General features: G+C 44.4%; 1 protein-coding gene and 2 pseudogenes across 1 annotated transcript in view; all 3 read right to left on the bottom strand.

The window, feature by feature from the left end:
- Positions 1–18,760, bottom strand: part of ARC5 (P-loop containing nucleoside triphosphate hydrolases superfamily protein) — a 363,658-nt gene that overhangs the window by 250,546 nt on the left and 94,352 nt on the right. The window lies entirely within an intron of this gene.
- On the bottom strand, positions 7,464–8,060 carry LOC149204572 (universal stress protein PHOS32-like; annotated as a pseudogene).
- On the bottom strand, positions 12,375–13,165 carry LOC149204571 (universal stress protein PHOS32-like; annotated as a pseudogene).

The raw sequence follows: 18,760 nt of genomic DNA, 5'->3' as shown, positions 1-18,760 counted from the left end.
CACCTTGAGAGTAATGGCTATCCCAGTTGACCCGGTAGCTAATGAAAGGTACGAGGAGGCAATGGCTAAGGAAAATTTCATCATCCTTGATGGGGTCAAGAATCATGTGGTCCCACATATTGCCGAGAAGGAAACAGCAAAGGAGATGTGGGACACTTTGAAGACATTGTACCAGCATACTTCCGTGCAGAGGAAGATGCTCCTGGAGAATCATCTAAGCTCATACTAGATGCAGAAGGGAGAGCAAATAGATCTCTTCCTCGGTCAGCTGAAGGAGATCCGTGACCAACTGACTTCCATAGGCGCCACGTCGGATCAAGAGTTGATGGTGAGGACCGCACTTAACGCAATCTCCAAGGAGTGGGAGACATTTGTCCAGAGCATACTGGGCAGGGCAAGTCTCTCAGATTGGGAAGAACTGTGGGCGGTTCTTCATCAAGAAGAGATCTGACGGCTGACCAAGACAGGGAGTAGCAGCAAAGGGGTCAGGATCAAGTAGGAAGAGGAAGAGGATGCGACTCTGGCATCTGTGGGAAAGCAAAAGAAAAGGAAGAAGAAGGACCTCTCCAAGTTCAAGTACTTCCATTGTGGGGAACTGGGTCACTATGCGAACTAGTGTCCGAGGAAGAAGAGTAAGGGAGAGGCTTTTGACTCGAAGGCAGCGCCAGTGAAGGCGAAGAAAGAAGTCGAGGAGGATGACAATTGTGCCATGAGTGCTCATGTGCCACTTGAGAAGAAGTGTGGAGACATTGAGCTGTAGTCAGGATGACTACAAGCGATGAGGAGCAGGATCCTTGAGGTACACAACCTCTTGGATTGTACCTTGCTACGGGAGCCCCGAAGAGAGAGTAGCAAGACTGACGAATGCGGGTAGAGACAAATACGGATGAAGCAACAGAGGGTGCTATAGTGCAGGAGTCCCCGGGCAGCGAGAGGCTAGCAGGCTACAACAGTGTGAGAGGCACGTGAGTGTTGCAACGTTGCAGGATGGCACAGAGAGGTGTGCAACGGTGCGAGATGCAGGGAGTTGTTGCAGCATCGTAGAGGTCAATAGAGGGAGCACTTGTTAGCGGCAGAGGTCAGTAGAGGGAGCACTTGTTAGCAGCAGAGGGAGCTTCGGTATCGAGAGTGTTTCTAGCCTGACAGGGATGTCAGTAGGCAGGTGGATCAGTTACTTCTCAGTAATTGAGTTGCAGTGCAGTAGCAGTATGCAGTAGCACGATGCAGCATGATGAGAGGGGGATTGATCCGAATTGGATCCATGAAAATTATCAGAGTTCTATGACTGTTCCAAACCATAATAGACTTCAAAATCTTGTAAACAACAAGCTATCAGAAATAACCTCTGTATAATGGTAAATTGCATCCAGCACGGAGCAACGAGGACCTTCAGTCAAAGTGCGTTGACCGTTGGCCCATGGGGACTGTGCATGGCGCAAAAATGGCAGTTCGGAGGCTCAAACCCAGAAACGGAGGTTGCTTCTGATGCATGATTAGCACATCGCTGGGCAAAACCCCTCGAGAAGGAAAAGCCCCAAGCGCTCAGTCACAAGGGAAAATTGGAAAACCGTGGGAAAAGCGCCAAAACCGATAGGTGGGTCCCACGCTCCAAAACGAGCGAAATATCGGAGGCATTTCGGGCAACAAGCGGGTTTGGCAGAGGACCAAGCGATGCCATACGTTGAATGATGCGTGTCCGGCGGATGAGAGAGAAAACCGCCATCATCGTGGGCCGGTCGAGCAAGTCACCCACACGATAAAAGCGATGACCATAGGATCTGGAGGCCCCAAATCTAACGGTAGATATTGCACCTGATGGGAGACAGGATTTGGAGGGAGAAATAAACTACGACGCATAAAGGTTTGAAGTCCGATTTGACCGCTGAGCTGGCAAATGAATCATTTCACAAAGTAACCGAAATAACGATCGTTCGAGGAAGAGCTGGCGCTCAGTTCGTAAGGAGACAAGTGGCCACTTCTCTATGCAACGTTACACAATGGCGATGACACAGAAGCAAGGAATTCCAGCGGACAGAGGCAGACGATCCGAAGAGACGAAAGAGGAAGCGAGCAGTCAAGGGACAGATTGGCTTTAAGCCACGAACCGACAAAGACAATAAAACAAGGAGACAGAGGAGAAAGTAAAGCAAGAAGTAGAGAACAGGAAAGTCGAGCAGAGCTAAGGCAACATCGAGCAGACAGAACCGAGAAGGCTTGAGAGGTTCAAGCAATCCCTATGAGGATATCTGATGGGAACTAAGTACCAAGTTGGACTCATCCCATTAAGACCAGTTGAGGTCGAGACTTGGTAAGGGGGAGTCTGTGTACTCTAGTGGCTTGGGGAATCCAAGTACCACCCTACTAAGCATCATCTGTTCCAGGAGACTCAATTTGAGCTCCTCATTGTAAAAACTCTGCTTAAAGACACAATAGAAAAGGCCACCATTGAAAGCTGGACCAGGAGACGTAGCCCAGGAGGATTGGGTGAACTCCTTATTAAATTGTTGTGTTTTGCATTTGCTTGTTGTGTTTCTCTTACTGTTTTCCAGTGTCTGTGTATTTTGCAATCTTATCGATCCATTGCCTAAGATAACATAGACACACACACACACACCAGCACATGAGTCTGTAATACCTTCATCAATTAACTGAGATCACTCACAAGTGATTTTCAGATCAAGTGGTATCAGAGCTATAGACTGTTAAGGTTAGACAAGCTTGTGCTGGATTTAGTTGTTGAATGCTAACTAGATCAAAGCTCAAATTAGGAGGAGAGTTGGTCGAAACTAATCCTGAAATTGGAAGAGTCTATCCTCAAAAAACAATGTCAGAAGAGGGTTTTGTGGGGCCAGACCCTCAATTTATAGATAGTTTCCTGGCCATAAGATCCATGGTAGAGGAAATGTATAAGGATTTTAGAAAACATAAAGATGAAGACTCATCAGGCTCTAAACAAGATAAAGGAGAAGAAGAGTCTCTCCTCCATGACCACTCAAAAGGCAAAGGGAAAGAAGAAAGCTCTCTCACACCTCCTAATAGCCCTGAACATAAAAAGAAGACATCCCTGATCAAACTAGATGTTAAATTTGATTTACCAATATATGATGGAGAGTTGAATGCAGAAAAGCTGGACAATTGGATCATACAAATTGATGTTTATTGCAGAGTGCAGAGTATTGATTCAGACAAGAGCAAGATTCAGCTGGCCAGCCTATGCCTTGGAGGCACTACCTTGGTTTGGTGGGAAGGCAGGACTCAAGCTGACATGAAGAGACATGGTAAGACTATTTCAGTCTGGAGTGAATTTGTTTCTGCAATCAAAAAGCAGTGCTATCCACTAGCCTACATGCAGCAAGCCATGATGAGCTGGCAAACTCTTCAACAGTTGAAAGGGCAAAGTGTACAAGGTTACACCCAAGAATTTAGAAAGAGAGCATTGATTCTAGGAATCTCACTAGACTCACCTGAGACTCTGTTGAAGTACATCGGTGGTTTACACAGCTACATGATGCACACTATCCTCATGTTTAATCCCACTAGTATAGATGAGGTATCTGTTCAAGCTACGCATCTAGAAGCTAGAGGAAAGAATGGAAACCCAGAAGTTGGGGGATCATCCCAACCCACTGCAAGCAAGAATAAGGAGAAAAGAAAACAAAAATGGAAAGCAAGGAAGGCTAACACTGCACAAAAAAGAAAGTCTTCATGCACTCACTGTAAGAAGGATGGGCATGATGATGAGCATTGTTGGGTTCTGCATCTGGAGCTGAGACCTAAGAAGTTCGAGGGCAAGAAGAAGAAGACTACTGCAGCTATTCAGAAAGATTTGGGATCGGACTCAGGGGATGAAACAACCATTGCAGCCACAAGTATAAAAGGTAAGAATTTTGAAGCATCTACTAGTAATTCTGCAGAATCTACTACTGATGAAGAAAATGAGAGAAAAAGGCATGAGCTTTTCCATATTCGAGTTATTTCCAAACATCAAAGATTGACACTTTGTTTGATAGTGGCTCACAAGTAAATTTAATTTCTGAAGCAATTGTAAAGAAGTTGGGATTACTGACTACACCTCACAAGAAACCATACCCATTAGGATGGTTAAGTGGTAAAGCACAACTACAAGTGACTAGACAATGCAAACTTAAGTTTTCTTTTGGGTCAGCATTTGTAGATGAGGTTGAGTTAGACATAATTCCTTTGGATATATGTGGAATTGTTTTAGGAAGTCCTTACTTGTATAACAGAAAAGCTATTTTCTATAGAGCTGAGAACAAGTATCTACTCGTTAAATATGGAATCGAATACTTTGTAAGAGCTCATAAGCTCAAGAATAATTACACTCTCATAAACTTAGGGCAGATGAAACGAATGATAAATTCATGCAAACAATTTTTACTCATGGTTGTAAAGGAAAAGAAACCTGATAAAACCAATGTATTTGAGGGTTGTGATGCTAAACAGCGCGCTGATTTAGAAAAAGTTGTCTCAGAATATGATATCTTGTTTCAAGAACCCAAAAGTCTGCCACCCAAAAAGGAAATAGTGCATGAAATTAATTTGCAGCAAGATGCTCCACTGCCTAACATCGGAATGTACAGGTTGTCCGCTTTAGAGAACGCAGAAATCAAGAAGCAAGTGCAGGAGTTGCTCGAGAAGGGGTTCATCAGACTTAGCACATCACCATGTGGGTCACCAATCGTTTTGGTGAGAAAGAAAGATGGTTCGTGGAGAATGTGCATTGATTACCAAGCACTGAATAAGATAACAATCAAAAATCGTTATCCCCTTCCTCGCATAGATGATCTATTGGATCAATTGAAAGAAGTTGTTTATTTTTCCAAGTTAAACTTGCATAGTGGATATCATCAAGTTAGAGTAGCAGAACAAGATGCATGGAAGACTGCTTTCAAAACAAAGCATGGATTGTATGAGTGGCTAGTTATGCCTTTTGGCTTAACTAATGCTCCTGCTACTTTCATGAGAATAATGAATGATATACTCAGACCTTTTCTTGATGATTTTGTTATTGTGTATCTGGATGACATTCTGATATTTAGCAAAACATGGGAAGAACATTTAAAGCATGTTAAGCAAACACTAGATGTTTTGAAAAGAGAAAAACTTTATGTTAAACTCTCAAAATGTGAATTTGGCAAAACATCTTTGAATTATTTGGGACATATAGTAGCGGGTGGTGAATTGAAGATAGATCCCTCTAAGGTGGCAGTCATTGTAAACTGGTCTAAACCCAAATCTGCTACAGAAGTTAGGAGCTTCTTAGGAGCAGCACAATACTGGAGAAAGTTCATTTCTAACTTTTCCTTAATTGCAGCTCCCTTACATGCTTTAACAGGATTGAACAAGGTGTTTCAGTGGGGAGGCAAACAACAGAAAGCCTTCGACACCTTGAAAGAAAAGATTAGTACAGCGCCAGTACTAGCACTGCCTGATCTTCAAAGACCCTTTGAGATCCAAACGGATACCAGTGACTATGCCATGGGAGCAGTGTAGATACAGCACGGTAAACCCATATGTCATCATTCTGAGACATTTAACTCTGCAGTAGTTAACTATTCCACATATGATAAAGAATTGTATGCATTAGTACAGAGTGTGAAAAAGTGGAAACATTACTTAATGGGCAAAGAGACAGTAATACATACTGATCATCAACCACTTCAATATCTACACTCCCAAACTAAGTTGCAGCAATCAAGACACTATAGATGGATGGGTTTTCTACAACAGTTTCATTTAGTCACTAGATATAAAAAGGGCATACACAATAAAGTTGCAGATATGTTATCTAGACCCATTGTAAATGCATCTATTAAAGCATAATTCTGTGTTACATGAGAGCTACATTGAACAATATACTCAAGATATAGACTTTAAAGATGTATATGCAACTTCAAGTCAAGGCAAATGAGTAGAAGAATTGGATTATCATATTAAGAATCGACTCCTATATCATTGTGGGAAGCTATGCATTCCACAAACAGAAAGAGTAAAGATAATTCGAGAAGCACAGACTTCTCTAATATGAGGTCACTTTAGGGTAAGTAAAATAGTTGGACAGTTGCAAAGACTTTGTTATTGGCCAAAAATGAACAAGACAGTGTCTAGATATGTAAGAGGGTGTACTATGTGTGCTAAAAGCAAGCCCAGCAATAGAAAACTAGGCTTGTACACTCCATTACCAGTTCCTTCTCATCCTTGGGAAAGTGCTTCCATGGACTTTGTTGGAGGACTGCCCAAGTCTAGGAAAAGTCATGATTATCTGTATGTTGTTGTGGATAGATTCAGCAAAATGTGTATTTTGATCCCTTGTAATAAACAGATTACAGCTGAACAAACTACAAAACTGTTCTTTCAACATCTATGGGTTCATTTTGGATTACCCACTTCCATTATATTTGATCGAGACACCTGATTTGTGGGGAAGTTTTGGTCAAGTTTGTGGGAACTGATGGACAACAAATTGAAGAAAAGCACAGCTTTTCATCCACAAACCGATGGCCAGAAAGAAGTAGTCAACAGGACAATGATCCAGTTGCTCAGGGGATATTGCAGCAAGCATCCTAAGCTTTGGGATGAACATTTGTGTTATGTGCAGCATGCTTACAACCGAGCCAAACATTCTTCTACACAAAGATCTCCTTTTGAGACCTGTTTTGGTTTCACACAAAGGTCTCCCTTGGATTTTGTCTTTGGTAAGGACACAATAGTTGAGGGACACAGTGTTAAGATTAGGTATGTTCTATGCTAGAGCAATTTATTTAAATTTTCATAGTTAGCAATCACATCAACATTAAGATAAACTGCAGATAGAACATAAATATAAATCGCAGAAGACAAGCCAAGGCAAGAGGACACAAGATATGGCGCGAACCAGGGACAAACCCCACAATGTGTGGGGAAACCCTTTGATCAAATCTTCTTTTATCTTCAAAGTTCAGCAGAGAAGGAGAGAGAGAGAGAGTACATTTACAACAGAAGTCAATACTTTGACTTATCTAGATCTAGCATAGATCATTTCATATCATGATGAAATAGTTGAAGACATTCTGCTTCAACTGATTCTCAAGGTGACTCCTTCACCTATCATCGTGCTGCATCTCGTCCATTTGCTACACCTTACTGTGTAGCACCATCATGCTGCCCATGATCATCATGCTGCTCATGCTCTCATACATCACTGTGCTGCCCATGATCATCATGCTGCTCATGCTCTCATACATCACTGTGTTGCCCATGATCTTCATCAGCTAATAACACAAATAAGCTTTGGCCAAAATATAAAAACTAGTTTGGTTGTGGCGGAGATACCAAAATATATAAAAAATACAAACAGCGATGAACATTGTAGGAATACAGTGTTGTCATCACATACCGACCATATCTGTCCCAACCTTACAAATTACAATTCGTAAATCAAAAGGGCATAGGTAATGTTCAAATCCCAGTGCCTTACGGACATAACAAACCAAAAGGTTTCTTTGTTTTTTATTTATACCTATATGAAACACTGATTCTCTTCATGGTTTGAATCCAGGTTCCTTTACAACAGTCACGGGGCAGTTTGCGCTGCTTATAACATAATTACTCACACTTCCGAGGAAAACCCTTTTCAGTTGCCCAAGGCTTCTGCTGTCCATCACCAAACTATCAAGCTTAAGGTCCTCAACCGCCTCGCATAACTTCTTCCTCGCATCACCTCAATAAACCTTGGCTATTACTTCTAGCTCCTTTTGCCTTGACGCAGTGTCCAGCAAATCCAGAGTCTCAGCATCCGGAGCTTAGACATATTGGCTACTCTGAACTCGGATAAAGGAATCAGAGGTGATCCGGACTGCTCCCACAGTTGACTCTGTCCGCTCTCCGGCGGTTTGTTTTGATTGACATGAATAACCACGACTCGATCTCCCTTGTCTGCCAGATTATCCAGAGCCCATTTGAGGGCAAATTTGCTTGAGGCTGAGTAGTCCACTGCAACTCCAATATTTCGATCGCCAGGCATCTTGCGTTGCGTTGAGATCCGGTTGTTATGAGTTTCCCTTTTATTTCATTACGCTGGCTTCATAGCTGCGTATAGATCTATATTATATGACTCTGATCCTTTGCTTCATTACGTTGGCTTCATAGCTGCGTATGCGTATCAGGTGACAGCGTATAGTTTCCATAACTGAGCGTATAGACTGTCCACGCTGTGTGTATAGTTTCCATAATTTCGTATGCGTATCATGACAGCGTATAGTGTTGTGCATACATAACGTCTTCTCCTTTACAGCGTTTAGGGATGTGGCTGAAGTTTAGGGCTGCGTGAACCTTCACACTGCGTATTGGCTTGGCAGCTACAGGTCTCCTTTCAACTGCGGCTAGATCTCCTGCGGCTTCTTCTATGCTTGATGACTGCGGCTCTTCTTCCTCCATTGACTGCGTGAACAAGTCTGCGTTTAGGCTGCTACAGGCAGTGTATGAAGGCTTCTTGGACAGCGTAACAACTCCTCCCTTGACTGCGTTCAGATCTCTGTGGCTAGGGCAACGTACAACAGTTAGGGCATCACTTGAAGACTAGCATATCACTCATGGTGTCTCTCTCCTTCACCAAAAACCTAGACGTGGAGAGGAGGAGACTACACATGAAGAGGTGTGTTCTAAATGACATCAAATCCTCTCTTATTTATACTAAAAATGTAGAGGTTGAATAGACACGTCGGTTGGGCTTCTAGAGCCTACATAAGTGCTGGTCGGCTTGATAATAATTACATAAACAAAATAAATTCATATCTCCATAAATACTTATCGGAATCGGATGATCTTTGGATCAATCCTACACCTCTCGACGAGAGGGATCCAATAAAAATATCAGCTGCCATAAATAAGTTGACCCACATGGAGTTTGGCCCTAGTTGCCAATTTAACACTCCCTCTCAACTAGGGAGAACTCCATCCGCTGATCCATATGTACGACTGTACTATCTCTGCCATTAGTGCCTTGCACTACTCTGCCTACCTCTGCTGGCTCTACTCAGCTCTGCTGGCTTTGCTATGCTCTGCTCAGCTCAGCTCTGCTAGCTTTGCTCTGCTGGCTCTGCTCTGCTCTGCTCATCTCTGCTGAACTATGAAGAAGAAGAATTGATCGAGAATGAGTCATATCATTCTCCACTGACCTGAAGTCAGTCTCAGAGTGCATACCACTAGTCCCAGACCAGTCTCAACTGACCCGAAGTCAGCTTCATAGTAAGTACCACTCCTACCACTGGTCCCAGACCAGTATCGCAGTCTCAAAGAGTGTACCACTGGTCCCAGACCAGTCTCAACCGACCTAATGTCAGCGTCATAGTATGTACCACTCTCACTGGTCCCAAACCAGTGCTGCACTGACACGAAGTCAGTCTCGGAGTATGTACCACTGGTCCCAGACCAGTCTCAGCCGACCCGAAGTCAGCGTCATAGTATGTACAACTCCTACCACTGGTCCCAGACCAGTATCATTGATCCCAGATCAATGGAGGACATCCTAGCGTAGGGAGTACGGTAGATACAACGATGCGTCCATCGGTACTACTATGGTCCCTAACTTCATTTCCCTGCTCATTGATCAGATGAGAGGTACTTCCCATGAGTCCCAGACTGCATGGGTAGGATGCCTCGACAGGAGAACTTAATCAATCCTGTCCTCACAGGAGAACACATCAATCCTGCTACAATCGCCATGGAGAACACATCAATCCAGGCTGCCATGGAGAACACATCAATCCAGGCCTCACAGGAGAACACATCAATCCTGCTACAATCGCCATGGAGAACACATCAATCCAGGCCTCACAGGAGAACACATCAATCCTGCTACAATCGCCATGGAGAACACATCAATCCAGGCCTCACAGAAGAACACATCAATCCTGCTACAATCGCCATGGAGAACACATCAATCCAAGCCTCACAGGAGAACTAATCATCCTGCTACACAAGAGAGCGAATCATCTTGTCCCACAAGAGAGCGAATCATCTTGTTTCAGTGCGCACCACCAGGGGAGGGTGAGTCACCCTGTGGTCGTATGTTGCTCCAATAGAACTGCAAGCCCCCCAAAGCTCCTAGAGCTCAATGTATGCAGCATGCAGGACCCTTTTACAAAGGTCTCTCGACGACTCCAAGTCGTTCGGGAAAATCACAAATTTGATCTTTCCTCAGGGCTCTGTCCTATACATCATCTCAATGTGATGGAGCCTCCTTGATCATCGACTTACCATATCCCAGATAAGGCAGTAATTGATGTCTATCTGCTGGAGCAATTGTCAAATACGGGATTCCTCAATAATCGAATCCCATCTCTGGTTGTCACAGAGATTCACAGTGGTATTCATCATGTGTACAAACAGCTCACTGAAGAGCTTCAACAACCAGACTGCCTCACAGAAGGCCATACTATCAGCAATGTATTCTGCCTTGGTGGTGCTCAGAGTCACCGACTTCTGCTTCCTGCTCATCCAGGATATCAAGGTAGATTCCAAACAGCACTGAGAAGTGCTCTAGTGATCCTCCATACTTCCTGCCCACTCATCATTCGAATAATCATGTGGTTTCATATTTCCGGCAGTGTATCTCAATTCATGAGAGATTGTGCCCTGAAGATATCTTAGAAGATTCTTGGCACCAATCTAGTGAGGCTCAACCAAATATGAGCTCACCATGCTAACTGCAACACAGATGTCCGGACGGAGGTTCTCCAAGAACATCAACGCGATTAAGTTTATGAAACTCAGAGGCATTTCCCAAATCAAGTCCGACATCACTACCATATAACTTCTTGAAAGTTAAAATCCTCGAGGTAGTTACAGGCTTGCAGCTTATCTTCCCACATTCAGAATCCAACTCCCTCTATCTCCTATAAATGAGAGGGTCTGCACCTGTCAGACATAGGTGTCGGTACGAGAGGTTTATCATTCACAACCTTCAAGTAATGGTTTGGATCGGTTTCACTCCTAGTGAATCTCAGCTGCATTAGACAGCTATCAATCCTTTCATATTATGCCCGAGGTGTTTTTCTTCAAGCCATAGAGGGCTTTCTTCCACCTGTATACATGAGATTCCTTGATCATGATTCTCAAACTCCTCGGGTTGTTCCAAACCTGTGAACCAGCTGCATGAGGGGAAGGGTCCCCTTATAATATTTTCCTTCGGTACATTTCAGACATGTACCTTCATGCTTCTTTTTTTTGAATTCAGGCATCCTAGTCACCATCTAACTCACAGACCTCCAGTGCTGAGTCAATGGACATGGTCCCTAGTGGACTTCCTGCAACTTGATACAACCCTGAACTCAAAACATCTTTAAAAGATCTATTTTCAAACACATACCTTTCATCGATAAGTGCCACCCTGTAACCTTTGACTCCCATTTCCGAGATGGACATCAGGTTCGATCAGGTACATAAAAGAGATTTTGGGGTTCCTTGCTTTCCTGGAAGAGTCGACCATTTCCTTGATGACCTGCATTACCAGTCATTCTTTTGATCATTGAAGATGTCTCAAGAATGATTGTTATCTTCATCAAGAGATGTGTCTCTGCCATTCGAATACTCCTTCGCATAACGGCCGAACTTATTTCAACAAGGCATCCGCCTTTCCTTCCACCCTTAGATCCGAACTTCCCAATGAAGTGATCTTCAGATGGACCATCATAATCTTCCGCTGCGCCATTCTGATAACATTCTCTGCTTTGACTTCACCCTAGGTGAATTATGAGGAACCCATTGATCCTTCTGTCTTGTCCCAACTGTCTTCGGTGATTGCTCTTTCACTCTTGCTTGGGCATTGTCTTCACCTCTGCTCTGATACCATGTTAAGATTAGGTATGTTCTATGCTAGAGCAATTTATTTAAATTTTCATAGTTAGCAATCACATCAACATTAAGATAAACTGCAGATAGAACATAAATATAAATCGCAGAAGACAAGCCAAGGCAAGAGGACACAAGATATGGCACGAGCCAGGGACAAACCCCACAATGTGTGGGGAAACCCTTTGATCAAATCTTCTTTTATCTTCAAAGTTCAGCAGAGAAGGAGAGAGAGAGAGAGTACATTTACAACAGAAGTCAATACTTTGACTTATCTAGATCTAGCATAGATCATTTCATATCATGATGAAATCAGTTGAAGACATTCTGCTTCAACTGATTCTCAAGGTGACTCCTTCACCTATCATCGTGCTGCATCTCGTCCATTTGCTACACCTTACTGTGTAGCACCATCATGCTGCCCATGATCATCATGCTGCTCATGCTCTCATACATCACTGTGCTGCCCATGATCATCATGCTGCTCATGCTCTCATACATCACTGTGCTGCCCATGATCTTCATCAGCTAATAACACAAATAAGCTTTGGCCAAAATATAAAAACTAGTTTGGCTGTGGCGGAGATACCAAAATATATAAAAAATACAAACAGCGATGAACATTGCAGGAATACAGTGTTGTCATCACATACTGACCATATCTGTCCCAACCTTACAAATTACAATTCGTAAATCAAAAGGGCATAGGTAATGTTCAAATCCCAGTTCCTTACGGACATAACAAACCAAAAGGTTTCTTTGTTTTTTATTTATACCTATATGAAACACTGATTCTCTTCATGGTTTGAATCCAGGTTCCTTTACAACAATCACGGGGCAGTTTGCGCTGCTTATAACATAATTACTCACACTTCCGAGGAAAACCCTTTTCAGTTGCCCAAGGCCTTTGCTGTCCATCACCAAACTATCAAGCTTAAGGTCCTCAACCGCCTCGCATAACTTCTCCCTCGCATCACCTCAATAAACCTTGGCTATTACTTCTAGCTCCTTTTGCCTTGACGCAGTGTCCAGCAAATCCAGAGTCTCAGCATCCGGAGCTTAGACATATTGGCTACTCTGAACTCGGATAAAGGAATCAAAGGTGATCCGGACTGCTCCCACAGTTGACTCTGTCCGCTCTCCGGCGGTTTGTTTTGATTGACATGAATAACCACGACTCGATCTCCCTTGTCTGCCAGATTATCCAGAGCCCATTTGAGGGCAAATTTGCTTGAGGCTGAGTAGTCCACTGCAACTCCAATATTTCGATCGCCAGGCATCTTGTGTTGCGTTGAGATCCGGTTGTTATGAGTTTCCCTTTTATTTCATTACGTTGGCTTCATAGCTGCGTATAGATCTATATTATATGACTCTGATCCTTTGCTTCATTACGCTGGCTTCATAGCTGCGTATGCGTATCAGGTGACAGCGTATAGTTTCCATAACTGAGCGTATAGACTGTCCACGCTGTGTGTATAGTTTCCATAATTTCGTATGCGTATCATGACAGCGTATAGTGTTGTGCATACATAACGTCTTCTCCTTTACAGCGTTTAGGGATGTGGCTGAAGTTTAGGGCTGCGTGAACCTTCACATTGCGTATTGGCTTGGCAGCTACAGGTCTCCTTTCAACTGCGGCCAGATCTCCTGCGGCTTCTTCTATGCTTGATGACTACGGCTCTTCTTCCTCCATTGACTGCGTGAACAAGTCTGCGTTTAGGCTGCTACAGGCAGTGTATGAAGGCTTCTTGGACAGCGTAACAATGCCTCCCTTGACTGCGTTCAGATCTCTGTGGCTAGGGCAACGTACAACAACTAGGGCATCACTTGAAGACCAGCGTATCACTCATGGTGTCTCTCTCCTTCACCAAAAACCTAGACGTGGAGAGGAGGAGGCTACACATGAAGAGGTGTGTTCTAAATGACATCAAATCCTCTCTTATTTATACTAAAAATGTAGAGGTTGAATAGACACGTCGGTTGGGCTTCTAGAGCCTACATAAGTGCTGGTCAGCTTGATAATAATTACATAAACAAAATAAATTCATATCTCCATAAATACTTATCGGAATCGGATGATCTTTGGATCAATCCTACACCTCTCGACGAGAGGGATCCAATAAAAATATCAACTGCCATAAATAAGTTGACCCACATGGAGTTTGGCCCTAGTTGCCAATTTAACACACAGCGATGTGGACAGGGCAACTAGGTTCATCGAACAAATCCAAGAGATTCACCAGGCAGTACAGGAATAGCTGGAAAAGAGCCAGGCCAAATATAAGGCAAGGCATGACAAGCATCGGATGGAGCATAGTTTCCAAGTTGGTGATCAAGTCTGGATGTATATCAGCAAGGACAGGATGCAAGGTGAAGGTAAAAAGCTAAAGCCTATAAGGTATGGACCTTTCAAGATACTTGAGAAAATTGATGAGAATGCTTTTCACCTTGATCTACCAGCTTACATGCACATCTACTCAGTCGTAAATGCAGATAGCTTGAGACTATTTGAACCTTCGTTAATTGAAGATCCTGAAGAGCAGAGTCAATTGCCTTCTATTGATGACCTGCTACCTGAATATCATAATGAATTGCAGGAAGACACAGTTCTAGACAGGAAGGTGAGAACAACGTGCAGGGGAGATGTTGAGTACCTCAAAGTTGGGCTCAAGGGTTCAAAGCCGAGCAGTGCAAAGTGGATAGAGATTGGACAAGAGAGACAATTGTACCCTCACTTAGTCGATGCTTGAAAACCAACTTTTGGTGGTCCAAAATCTTTTCAGTGGGAAGGTCGTGATCTTGGATCTATGAAAATTATCATAGTTCCATGACTGTTCCAAATCGTGACAGACTTCAAAATCTTGTAAACAACGAGCTATCAGAAATAACCTCTGTATAATGGTAAATTGCAGCCAGCACATAGCAACGAGGAGCTTCGGTCAAAGCATGCTAACCGTTGGCCCATGGGGACTGTGCATGGCGCAAATATGGCAGTTGGAAGGCTCAAACCCAGAAACAAAGGTTGTTTCTGATGCACGATTAGCGCGCATCACTAGGCAAAACCCCTCGCGAAGGAAAAGCCCCAAGCGCTCGGTCACAAGGGAAAATCGAAAAACCGTGGGAAAAGCACCAAAACCAACAAGCGAGTCCCGCGCTCCAAAACTAGCGGAATATCGGAGGCATTTCGGGCGGTAAGCGGATTTGGCAGAGGACCAAGCAATGCCATACGTTGAATGATGCGTGTCTGGCGGATGAGAGAGAAAACCACTCTCATCGTGGGCTAACGGTCGAGCAAGTCACCCGCGTGATAAAAGCGATGACCATAGGATCTGGAGGCCCCAAATCTAACGGTAGATATTACACCTGATGGGAGACAGGATTTGGAGGGAGAAATAAACTACGACGCATAAAGGTTTGAAGTCCGATTTGACCGTTGAGCTGGCGGATGAATCATTTCACAAAGTAACCGAAATAACGATCGTTCGAGGAAGAGCTGGCGCTCAGTTCGTAAGGAGCAAGTGGCCACTTCTCTATGCAACGTTACACAATGGCGATGACACAGAAGCAAGGAATTCCAGCGGACAGAGGCAGGCGATCCGAAGAGACGGAAGGGGAACGAACAGTCAAAGGACGAATTGGCTTTAAGCCACGAACCGACAAAGATAGTAAAACAAGGAGACAGAGGAGAAAGTAAAGCAAGAAGCAGAGAACAGGGAAGTCGAGCGGACCTGCAGAGTTAAGGCAACATCGAGCAGACAAAACCGAGAAGGCTTGAGAGGTTCAAGCAATCCCTGTGAGGATATCTGATGGGAACTAAGTACCAAGTTGGACTCATCCCATTAAGACCAGTTGAGGTCGAGACTTGCTAAGGAGGAGTCTGTGTACTCTAGTGGCTTGGGGAATCCAAGTACCACCCTACTAAGCATCATCTGTTCCAGGAGACTCAATTTGAGCTCCTCATTATAAAAACTCTGCTTAAAGACACAATAGAAAAGGCCACCACTGAAAGCTGGACTAGGAGACGTAGCCCAGGACGATTGGATGAACTCCTTATTAAATTGTTGTGTTTTGCATTTGCTTGCTGCGTTTCTCTTACTGTTTTCCAGTGTCTGTGTATTTTGCAATCTTATCGATCCATTGCCTAAGATAACATAGACACACACACACACACCAGCACATGAGTCTGTAATACCTTCATCAATTAACTGAGATCACTCACAAGTGATTTTCAGGTCAAGGATACAGTGCAGATGCAGTGTTGGGAGGATGGACTAGCAGAGGGAGTTGTCCGAGTATTGCTGGTCTCCCAGTATTGTCCCTGCCTCTCTGCTTCGTACTTACTGCCCCTCGCTGTTGATTATTGATTAACCTTTGCTTAGCAACTCCGCTCTAGCAAAATGAATGATTGATCACTCTGGTGTGTTCTCCAACTGACCCTCAAGCCTCCTCTTATACTTTTCTCATTGGTCCATTAACGGTTGAGATTAAATCTCTATCAACGGCTAAGATTAGATTTGGCTTGCTCCATGACTTTTGGAACCTTCTAACCCACTTTTATATTAATTCCCATTAATATTTTATTTTTCCTAAGTTTAGACTTAGGAACTCCATTGAAAATATTAATTATTTTAATATCTCCCAAACCGGTTACAATCTGCCCAAACGGGTTAGAATCTACCCAAACCATTTCTGGGTCTTGGAGATCTCATGTGCTTTAGCCACCAATTTTCATGGCTAGAGTACATCCAATGCTACCTCAAATCAACACTCCCTCTTAGCGAAGATTATGCTCTAGTAATACTCCTCATTGAGTATCACTCTGATTATCCGACACCAATACCTGTGCTGATCCTAGGCCTCCCCTCCTAACATCCTCTGCACTGCTGCATCCTGTACTGCTGCCCATGGGCCTGCCATTGCCACTGCGCATCTGTACGGCAACTCCCTCTGCATCCGTGTTGCTGCTGGTCCATCCTCCCAGCACTGGATCTGCACTGCATCCCCTCTCATCATGTTGCATCGTGTTACTGCACTGCAACTCAGTTACTGAGAAGTAACTGATCCACACAACTTTTGACATCCCTGTCAGGCTAGAAACACTCCCGATGCTGAAGCTCCCTCTACCGCTAAGAAGTGCTCCCTCTACTGACTTTTGTGTTGCTGCAACAACTCCCTGCATATCGCACCATTACACACCTCTGTGCCATCTTGCATTGGTGCAACACTCCCGTGCCTCTCACACTGTTGCAACCTGCTATCCTCGCGTTGTCCGGGGACTCCTGCACTGTAGCACTCTTTACCGCTTCATCTGCATCTGTCTCTACCTGCATCCCCCAGTCCTGCTACTCCTCTTCAGGGCTCCCATAGTAAGGTATAATCCAAGATGTTGGGTACCTCAAGGATCCTGCCCCTCATCGCCTGTAGTCCGTCTAACTACAACTTGATGTCTCCCCACTTTGCTCAAGTGGCACATGAGCACTCATGGCACAATCGTCATCCTCCTCGACTTCTTTCTCCGCCTTCACTGGCGCTGCCTTCGAGTCCGAAGCCTCTCCCTTACTCTTCTTCCTAGGACATTGGTTCGCAAAATGACCCAGTTCCCCACAATGGAAGAACTTGACCTTGGAGAGGTCCTTCTTCTTCCTCTTCTCTTGCTTTCCCGCAGATGCTAGAGCCGCACCCTCTTCTTCCTCCTCCTTGATTCTGACCCCTTTGTCGCTACTCCCCACCTTGGTCAGTTGTCTGATCTCTTCTTGACGAAGAGCCGCCCACAGTTCTTCCTAATCTAGAAGACTCATCCTACCCAGCATGCTCTGAACAAATACCTCCCAATCCTCGGAAACTGCATTTAGTGCGGTCCTCACCATCAATTCCTCATCCAGCGTGGCCCCTATGGAAGTTAGCTGGTCACGGATCTCCTTCAACCAACTGAGGAAGACATTTATCTGCTCTCCCTTCTGCATCTGGTATGCCCTTAGCTGATTCTCCAGGCGCATCTTCCTCTTCACGGAAGTATGTTGGTACAATGTCTTCAAGGCGTCCCACATCTCTTTTGTCGTTTCCTTCTCGGCAATGTGTGGTACCACATGATCCTTGACCCCATCAAGGATGATACACTTAGCCTTAACCATTGCCTCCTTGTACCTTTCATTAACTACCGAGTCAACTGGGATAGCTATCACTCTCGAGACAAAACCCTTAAGGCGATCTCTATCTAGAATCGACAAGATCCTGGCCTTCCAGACCACAAAGTTGGACGCTCCGTCCAACCTATCCTAATCTCTTAGCCCATTCACGGCCATCTCGCTGCTCTTCTTTTGACTCCTCCAAGTCTCTCTACTTCCCTCCTAGAAGTCCTTTGTTTGACTCCTGCTGAGTCTATCAACTTCCTGTCTGGAAGTTCTCGATTCGACTCCCTCTGAGTCTCGATTTCCCTCCTGGAAATCCTTTTGCCAACGTCAAGTTGCCCCACTCCGATCGTCTGTGAAACTGCAACACTGATCCGGATTCCTTGGCTAGAAATTTGCCTCTGCAGCAACTCCCTCTACCTTGGTCTTACCCTGTTAGGTACTGTTCTGACCACAGTACCCCACCAACTTCGCTCCGCAAACTACCCATAGCTTCCTATGCCCTAGCAACTGAAGGATTGAGCCACTTGGCTCTACGCAATCCGGCACCGACAAATCAACTCCCTCAGCCAACTGTGTCAGCCCTTCTAGCCTCTGCATGAGCCTGATTCTGCCTCCCTCAGCCTCTGCGCTGGCCTTTCTCTGGCCAGACTGATGACGCAATCCCTCTGCGTCACTCCTTCCTCTGTCGCCTTTTGCAAGGATCAGCTCTGTCACTCGGGACAGCTGAATCTGCTGCAAATGCTCTGCTCGGCTGATGCCTTCAGTTTTCCTGTGATCTG

This window comes from Pinus tabuliformis, chromosome 1_2 (genome assembly GCF_031772625.1).
Source record: "Pinus tabuliformis cultivar Carrire ecotype Pingquan chromosome 1_2, CPIR1, whole genome shotgun sequence".
NCBI classification, from domain to species: Eukaryota; Viridiplantae; Streptophyta; class Pinopsida; order Pinales; family Pinaceae; genus Pinus; species Pinus tabuliformis.
Note: the sequence above shows the minus strand (reverse complement) of the source record. Positions and strands in the feature narration are given on the sequence as shown.